The sequence below is a fragment of the Gouania willdenowi genome, chromosome 16 (genome assembly GCF_900634775.1).
Source record: "Gouania willdenowi chromosome 16, fGouWil2.1, whole genome shotgun sequence".
In the NCBI taxonomy this organism is placed as follows: Eukaryota; Metazoa; Chordata; class Actinopteri; order Blenniiformes; family Gobiesocidae; genus Gouania; species Gouania willdenowi.
This window is the reverse complement of record NC_041059.1, coordinates 30960528-30970213: the sequence shown is the minus strand read 5'-3', so window position 1 is coordinate 30970213 and position 9686 is coordinate 30960528. Positions and strand designations below refer to the sequence as shown.

Genomic DNA, 9686 nt, shown 5'->3' with positions numbered 1-9686 from the left:
CACCAGCCTCACAGTCGATAGTCAGTCACCAGTTTTTTTGGATACTATTTGGACCGCAACACCGTTCTGTAAAGTTTGCAGATATTCACAAAAACATGCTTCCAGCATCAATAACTCTTTAACGAAACGTCATTGACACACAAATTACACCTCTGCCATCAGTGTGAGGTGGACAACATGATACATAGCAGAGAAAATGTTTCCATATTTCTGTTTTAGTTTTAAGTCAGTAAAACAAAAGAACCACACCGTTTGTTTGTTATTTTAAATCGGTTTTAAAATGGAATAACCAAAGAACGAAGGGAACACAGATTGTAAAGAAGGAACCTGTTTTATTTTCTCCGCTTCCAGTTCATGCAGAGCTTTGACAAAGAATTTGTAAAATGACAATCAGCACAAAGTCACAGACATGTGACAGGCTCAGTTTACTGACCCTTCCAAACCCCAATTAGTATTCCTGCAGGATCTACGACCACGCCTGGCATCACTTCTCATTGATTACCTCACTACTCATTAAAGTGAGAGCTGATTTATGAGCAGATCTGCCAGCCGTTGTGTAAAAACCCTCATAGCTGTAATAAATTTCAATCCAAAACTGTGTTTGGTCAGTAGAGATTAATTACCTAAATCTGAGCTCAAGGACGTTGAGATGGTGAGTTTTCTACTGAAAATATTCAGTGTCACTTCCCTACAGGGTTGGGGTAAATTACATTTTTAAATTACAATTACGTCTTCAATTATCCATATTCAATTACTACTCAATTATGATTACGTTGACTGACTTTTTTTCCAGTTACAATTAAAATTGCACATATTATATTGGCCCAAAAGTCAGTTTCAAATACATTCTCAATTACTGAGCCTTTATTAAATAAGCCCATAAAACATATCATTCCTCTTGTATTAGCTTTCTGTTAGCATCTGTAATGATAACGGATCAGTTTGACCCATGTCTGAGCTGTAAAATACATTAAAAAAAAATCATCTAATGAGTTTCTCATCTCTTGGTTACCTTGTTAGGCTTCCTAATCAATAAAAAATATTGGTTTTAATGTTTTTGCTGTGGGCATCTGAGCCACAGTATACCCCTCAATTTCAAATTTTATTTAAATGGTGTATTGGTCCTCAAGAGAACTGACTGGAAAACTTCATTATAAACATATAATTTCATAAAATTCATCTTGTTAATATTTGTTAATTATATGTGTGCAACCCATATACTATAATGAGGTTCCCCAGTTCTGTGTTCAATTAAAATGTAAATGACAGTTTTTATAAAATTTCCATGCTAATTACAATTACAAAGTACAATATCTGAACTCACTTAATATTCAATTACAACAGCAACAGTTTTTTTCAAGTTACAATTAATATATACACCATAATTGTAATACGTTTTCAATTACGCATTTACAATTATAATTCACTCCAACCCTGCTTCCCTGCCACCTAGAAATTGTAAGAATGAAGAGACTTTATTTCATATAAACAGAGGTTAACGGGGTTGTTCAGATAACATGTAATGGTTTCATCTTGTTCCCTCTCACTTTCCAAAATCTGTACCGAAGCGTCATTGGACTGTGTGCTTGAGAATTAGTGTTTGTGTTGATCAGATCCAGTTCTGAAGCCTGAGCAGGAGAAGCTGGTAGAAAATAAATGCAGGGCTCTTATTTCAGCCTTAATGGGAGTCAGAGGATGGACTAGAACACAGTGCGTGATCACTACCTGGTGGAAACAAGCTGCACTGCTGCCTCTCAGTGCAGGGACCATGGATTCAATGGGTGTACTCTATGTTATATATATATATATATATATATATAAGAGCTGGAGGAAGTGGCCGGGGAGAGGGAAGTCTGGGCCTCCCTACTGAGGATGCTGCCCCCGCGACCCAGAAACGGCTAAGCGGGAGAAGATGGATGGATGGATGGATATATATATATATATATGTATAAGATTACTATTTCATCTTATTGCTCAGAGCTATTTCGCAGACCGGAAATAAATGTTCTTATATAGAATGTAGATTTTTAAAAAAAAAATGAAAAATTGGACAGCAGCTATAATTTAGATCAACCCTGTGAGCTACTTCATAGGTACTGTATAGTCTGAAGGGCTACCAGTTTAGAGAGCACTTCTTCAATACTAAATGTTTATGGTTTCACTTTAATTAGAGGCTAAGATAATAAGAAAGGCTATAGCAAAAACCTAAAAAGATGTTATGGTTTCAATATGCAACAGTTTATTTCTCCTAATTAATGCAATATTTTATTTTCATTACATTTCATAGAAATTAATCATCTTCATATTTAACTACCTACTAAAAAACAACTTTTAACTAATCGTATAAAATGTGATGTTTGTACAATTTGTCACATTGAAAATCTACCTTGTGTTTTTAAAATGTTATATTATATACATATCATATATTATATATATAACATGTCACAACCCATACACCAAATGTGCAACACTTAAAAACATGATGGTATTATATTATTAAAACTTGATCACGTGTAGCAGTATTTAATTCTACTAAGTACTAATTACATCTGTTATATGTATTTGTCTTTGTGAGTTTGAATCCTGGAAAGTAAATCAGATTTTATATGGGGCTCATTGGTCCATGCGGACCACCTGATGGCCACGGGCACCATGTTGGTGACCCCTGATTTAGATAGATGCAGGTTTTATTCCAGCCCACAGCTTTCCCATGTATATATCAAATGATGACAGTCGTTTTTAAGCTCAAATTGTTGAAAGAACTTTCAATTTAAAAACAGTAATAATAATAACAAATCCTGCAATTTTCTTCACATTATTCCACAAAATTTCTCCAAATCAAATAAGAAAATGGTCACAAAATCCTGCAGGGACTGATATCTGTCACGTATTGCTTGATATTGATGGTTCACTGCCAGTCTTTCCACTTTATATATCATCTAAACGTGGAACAGCAAGCTAGGGGCCATTCATTTGAATTTGCTCTTTTTCAGTCTATAATCTTCTGCCCATTTGACATTAAACTGGTCCGTATTTGGCCCCTGAACCAAAATGAGTTTGATATCCCTGATTTTAAACCATTCATACTATTCATGGCTTGATTTTCTATCTGTCCACTAGATGGCGTCAATGCTTTGATTTAACAAACGCTCTGGTTAACCAAAGGAAAAGAGAAGAGGTGTCACTCTGTTCTTTTTTATTTGGCCAATGTGAGGTGTAAAAAACATTTTAGAGAAAAGAAACTGACAAAAAAAAAAACGTAAATACGTGTTTTCCGATAGTTATATGCTTCTTTAATTGCTTAGAACGTTGATGAAATGCGGAGTTAGTGAAGTTTTCCGTTGATGCTCTGCAGCATCTTCGTGCTGCTATCTTTGATTTAACTGCAAATGTTGGGGTGCACGTGTTGTCCTGCTTTATGAGAGCGAGGGAAACTCGTAAAAAGGTAGATTAGCTTTAACTATGCTGTTAAGCAGCTGTCTGAGGTAAGGGCTTTCTTATTTATTATTAGCACCATGTTGTTTTACAGCCTTGACTGAACGCGTTCCTTTCTCACAGTCTGAATGTGACTCATTTCAGCTAAATGCTGTCAATGATATAATGGTTACCGCCCACTAGTACACGGTCATCAGAGCCGTAAATATATATATATACCTATATATATATATATATACCTATATATATATATATATACCTATATATATATATATATATATATATATATATATATATATGTAGTGAGAGAGTTGCGACAACGGAAGTACGAAACGCTTGGCGGTCACGTGATTCATGTAAGAATTTGTTCCCGGAAGTTAGTGGCGGGCCATTCGAAACCATTGATTCCTCGTGACATAACTGGGATTTTCGGTTATTTGTCGCCAGTAACTGCATTGATTGACAATATTTATACAGTTCACCGTCATATTTATGTGTATATACAATTACTGATTATGTAGTTCCATAAATAGTTTTTTTTTTCCTAACGTAAATACGGTATTAATAATTAGCGTGAACATCTTACCTGCTTTTTTTGACATAGTTAAGGCCAATATTAATTTTGTTTAAAAATGTGTTAATATGTATTGTATACGGAATGTATTGCTTTGAATTTTCTTTAAATTTTTTTAAATAAAAAAAGGGGGTCATTAAAAACACCACCTCCAGACAGGACACATTGAAAACATATTTATTATGTTCATACACATAAAATTAGACATTAGATTTTTTACTATGCACTTATTTCCCAAATAAATTCATTAAATAAATGTCTAACAAAGTCAGAAACATTAATAACTTGTCGTGCAGTTTATTGTGCTGTATGGGGATGCTCCACTCGTTCCGAAAAAGGAGTAAAAATGTATGGCTTCCCAACCAAACCAGAGGAGAAAGAAATGATTAGTCAAAGTCAGCAGGAGATATCTAAATAAATAAATAAAAATCAGGATTATAACAATAAAAAAATCTGTAAGGCGATCATGTTCAAACACTTAATTTGCATTTTTTGCACAAATAACAATTGAAAAGCTTATTGTTTGATTTTAAAAAAAAAAAAGGAAGATATGTAGCCTATGTGGGTAGATTAAACTGTGTGAAGTAAATGCCGTGTATCTACTAATGATCCCTTAAATTTCTAAGAAGAATTTAGAATTTTTTTATTTTTCTTTTGAACATGAAAACAACAGCAGTGTATTTCACAATGAAAAAACATGATAATGATAATAGTAATAAATAATGAAAATAAAAATAAAAAAATACTAGTTTAGCAGGGGATAATCAGCTAACATGCCTTAATGCACACGTTATTGGGTTTAGATACGCTAATAATAAGAATAATAACGTCTTACCGTTCAAAAGTACATCACATACTGTCTAATCCGCTCTAGCTCCATTGGCTACAATAGTAAACTGATCACTTCCGGGAACAAATGTGTGCCTTTAAAAAACACCAGAGCTAGTTCATGTTTGCCACTTGTGTTTAATATTTCTATTGTTCTGAGTAGGGTATGACCATACACTCAGCTCACGAGACGAGACGAAACACGATATTGGGTTCACGAGAACGAGACCAGACGAGATTTTTAAAAAATACTTTTATATAACCGAGTTGCTCATGCATTTTGAAATGTTTTATTTTAACTCTTTACATGCATGATGTAAGCATGAGCTTTTAATAAACTTTTTCTCCCACAAATTGAAACTAGAACTAAAATGTGCTCCTCATCCTCTTCTTCTTTTCCTTCTCCTGCTTTAGGTTCTAGGCTAGACGTAGCAAAGGCGCATTACTGCCCCCACAGGTCTCAAATAGAAGTTTGGATACCTCACAAAAAAAAATGTAAAAAAAATCTTGCGAGACAGATTCTTGTCGAGTGTGGCACGAGATCTCATCACACCCCTAGTTTTGAGTCATGAAAATCACGTTTTATCAACAATTTTGGCCAAAATTCAGCTAACCCCAGAAGATTAACTAAATTGTAAATTAAACTACCTAAAATAACACACTTAATAGGAACTTACTGGGCCTTTTTTTTTCATAAGCAAACTTTTAAAATCATGTGTTGGTTAAGCTTGAGTGATAAATACCAAAATGAAAATATCTCAATATTTTTTCTCAAAATGGCGATATACGGTATAAATCTCAATATTTTTAACTCAAATAACATCAGGCCAGAAAAAACAATTCTGGGTTTAATTTGCTGATGCAAAATGCACCAGCTGCACGATATATGCCACTATTGGCTTTTTCTCCTGGAAGGGACAGCACGTCTGAGTGACTCTATGAATGCAATCAGTAATTCATCTAACTGTAATTTTCATGCTGTTCTGAGAAGAAGCAAAAGCAGCCACTCCTAAAACGAGTATTTTAATACAAAATAACCTATAAAAATATATATATTGATATCGGCGATAATGTAATTTTCTATATTGCCAAAATAGAAAACTCCACATATCTTGAATCTCGATATATTGCCCAGCCCTAGTGTTGGTCACAACAATTTTCAACGGGAAGTAACTCATTTGTTTTTCCATTGTTTAGTAATTTGTATTATAATAATTTTGACCCTTTATGTCGCGTACATCAACTATCAAATTGACTCAAAACAGAATATTTATTGAGAATATAAATTTGATAATGTTGCTGGTAATGTTCTTTCTCCTATTAATTTAAATAATATTGTTATTATTATTTTATGTACCCCCGCCTAACGCCCGGCAGACACCGGCAACCATGAAAACAGACGTGTCTGAAAATGGACTAATGGATGTTATTATTTCATCTTGTTTTATACACAGGGAAATGTGGTGGGGATGCAGGATAAGTGGTAACAGGAATCTTTTGATTGTGTGGATTTTGTATTACTAATATATTCTTTCAATTTTTGTAGTAAGATTGATTGATGATAAATGAAATATTCATAAATTGCAATTCTATACACTAACTTATATTATTTAACAAGTAAAAAACTTTAAACATATAAATACAGTATGTTGCATTTTGTTACTCAAGAGCTTGTAGTTTGGTAGGATATGGTATTTATTTAGGAGTGTTCATCAGTCTTTTTCTTGATAAAATAAAGTTTAAAATGAAAAAAAGAACACGCTGGATCAGTGAATAAAGTAACATTTGTTCAAATCTGTTTTCAGGTGCAGTATAAACCTCCTGCCACCTTAGTGAGTATTCTCCGCTGGGCTTCAGACGTCCTCAGTCTACATGCTGAAAGGCTGAAAAACTGTTTACATCAAGTGTCCCCCCAATTTCAGTAAGTTTTTTAAAAATCATTTTAAACCAGTTACCATACTGGTGTACCCTTTATCACATATTTTGGTTGTGATTAGAGGTCTGCAGGAGCTCCTTGACTGATCTTCATGTTTTGTAGCATCATAGTTAGTCACTTCAACACACCCCACTCATGAAAGCTTTAACAACTTTACTGTACATGTTGGCTTTTTAGTTTATTTAACAAAACATAGATGCAAATAGCAATGTCTCTCCTCAATAGAGAATAGCAACAAATGTATGGACTTTATCTTGTGTTAGTGGTGTTTTAGAGACTCTGACATGAATGCATGTATGACAGTGTAGTTACTGCCCTGAATGGCGGTTGCTGGCGTCAGCTCGTCTCCACCATAGAGCTCACACAGAGGCGGCTATGAGCCAGCTGCCAGTAGCTCAGAGCAGACTGACAGCCACCACTCTGCATCCAGACTGTTAAATCAATTTACCTTAAATAAGCTTCTCTTAGGTTTACACACGATTTATCCCACCTGTTCTCACTCTCCCTCTGACACCAGTGTGTGGGGCGGACCCTTTGCAGTCACGGGGATCCGCGAGGACGCAAAGTGGTCCGTTTGTGCCTTTGTTGCTTCTGTACATCGGTCTGCCTTTTTCCGCTTGATTTGCCGTGTAACTGTTGTGCCTAACACTGCGATGGAGACTTCTGCTGGAACGTTCGTCATTACACTTGGTCTGTGAATGCACCTGACTTCAGTCAAGCAGCCAATAGTAACACCCAAAACAGCCTGTGGAGCACACGTGTTTGTAGAAAGAGCTCTGATTGGCTGAAGTCCAGCGTCACTCTCCTGGATTTCTTAATGTCTTATACAGAGCCAGGAGAAGGGGAAGATATTCACTGTCCACTCAGAACACTTGTTCAAAGCTGATTATGGATTTTTGACCAAATTATGCCAAAAAAAAACCTTACATACTGCAGCTTTAAAAAGATGCAGGCGTTGTCCTTCACAAAATAAAGTGCTGAAATAACATCAAGCAATCACTTATAGTTGTAGTAGCCCCACATCCTCTACCACCGAGAGTGGTCGACTGTCTACTACAATCATTTTTCCACTGACTTTGTTCATTTGTCACTCATGGACTTCATTTTGGCTCTGAAACCTGTCATCTTGTCTGGGTTAGCCACGCTGCCTGCTTGGACTAGTGTAGCATCCAAAGGACCGCTGTCTGTGCTAGCTGCTACTTGTTTAGCATTGAGGTAAAAAAGCTTGGCGTTAATTGTTTTAGTGTGTTATTTTTCCCTGTAATTAATTCATCACAATTAATGCATTAAAGTGACAAAGAAAAAAATAATTTAATGACAAATCACAGAATCTGATATTACAAAAAAAAAAAACATAATGATGCTTGTACTTCCAAACTGGGTGCAAATTACACTATATCATTGCCTGAGAATATTAAAGGACTCGTGCTAACTATAGTGCATTATTGCAAATATAAACTACTGGTAAATCTAAAAATGCCAGAATTATCAATAGTTAAAAAAATATGATAAAATACACAATAATGGGGGTAAAAATATACAAAACAAACAGGTGCAGCAGTAGAAGTAACAGAAACAATGGATAATTTTAAACCAGTTCAAAGAGCTGAATATATGGATCTTTACATTTTTCAAACTGATATATTAATCTGGATCATCTCCAAAGTCTAATCACTTTTGTCCTTATCCTGTTTTGGATATTTAATGAAAATTTCATCAAAATACTGTTCACTGGTAAATAAATAATATAACGCTGGCAAAAACATAACCTCCATGGCGATGGTGGTTACAGCCAATCATAGAGAACTGTTATCACCAGTCTGTTTGTCTTTGTGACCTAAAAGTTCTGTTAATCTCTATAGAATAGATCGATTGTGTGCTGATTGCATAAGTCAACACTTGGCTTTTTTTAAATGTCATATTGTTTGTTAAAAATGTTTCAGATTTGGTCTGTGATGCAGTGGTAGGTTGTGTGGAGGATTTCATTCTTCAGGCACAGTCATGTAGATATCAGCTGGCCTCACCACCTGCCTGGTATACATCAACCCACCCTAAGATAATGCCATGCTGTTATAATTATTAACATTCAGAGGCCAACTGTTAGTGCCTCAGTGCGGATGGTTCGCTGCCTATTAGAGCTTTATGCGGCTTTGTAGACAAATGGAAAAAGGCTCTGTGGGGAACTGGTGTAAGGCCAGTCAGCAAAGCCTGTTGAAAATAAACAACATTTGTTATCATTTTTTTGCCCAAACATTTGCAGCTGAATATATCAAAATTATTTTCTCCTCACATTTCATATACAACATGTAAATGGACTTGATTTATATAGCGCTTTATCGCCACACTGAAGCAGTCTCAAAGCGCTTTACATATCAGCTCATTCACCCAATCACTCTCACATTAGCACACCAGTGGGACAGGACTGCCATGCAAGGCGCGAGTCGACCACTGGGAGCAACTTAGGGTTCAGTGTCTTGCCCAAGGACACTTCGACACATAGTCAGGTACTGGGATCGAACCCCCAACCTCTCGATCAGAAGACGACCCTCTACCACCTGAACCACGGTCGCCATGTAACATGTAATTTCTTCCAATTAGAGTTTTGATGTATTTTTGTTTTTTACAGATGCGAAGCATTCGGTAGAAAGCGAAGATATATTTCAATACCCTTTTACCATGTTAATGTCCAATAAGAAAAAATAAATAAAAATTATCCTCCTATTTTTGTTGTATTTGACTCCCTTGGGAAAGATCGTTTAAAGGTTTAATGATGTTTCTTACCACTTCTTTGCTGATGATATCCAGCTCTACTGCTCCTTTAAGCTGTCTGAGATCCAGAAGCTTAACTCCTTGCCCCATTGTTTAGTGGAAATAAAACAATGGCTAACCGAAAACTCCCTGCTGTTGAATGCA

At 35.5% G+C, this 9686-nt stretch overlaps 1 protein-coding gene across 1 annotated transcript in view; it reads left to right on the top strand.

Annotated features, from left to right (window-relative positions):
- Positions 1 to 3372: 3372 nt before the first annotated feature.
- Positions 3373 to 9686, top strand: part of ncalda (neurocalcin delta a) — a 98626-nt gene continuing 92312 nt past the window's right edge. The window contains exons 1-2 of the mRNA XM_028470919.1: positions 3373 to 3485; positions 6643 to 6758. The gene's annotated coding sequence lies outside the window, so the exon portion shown is untranslated. The remainder of the gene's footprint in view (positions 3486 to 6642; positions 6759 to 9686) is intronic.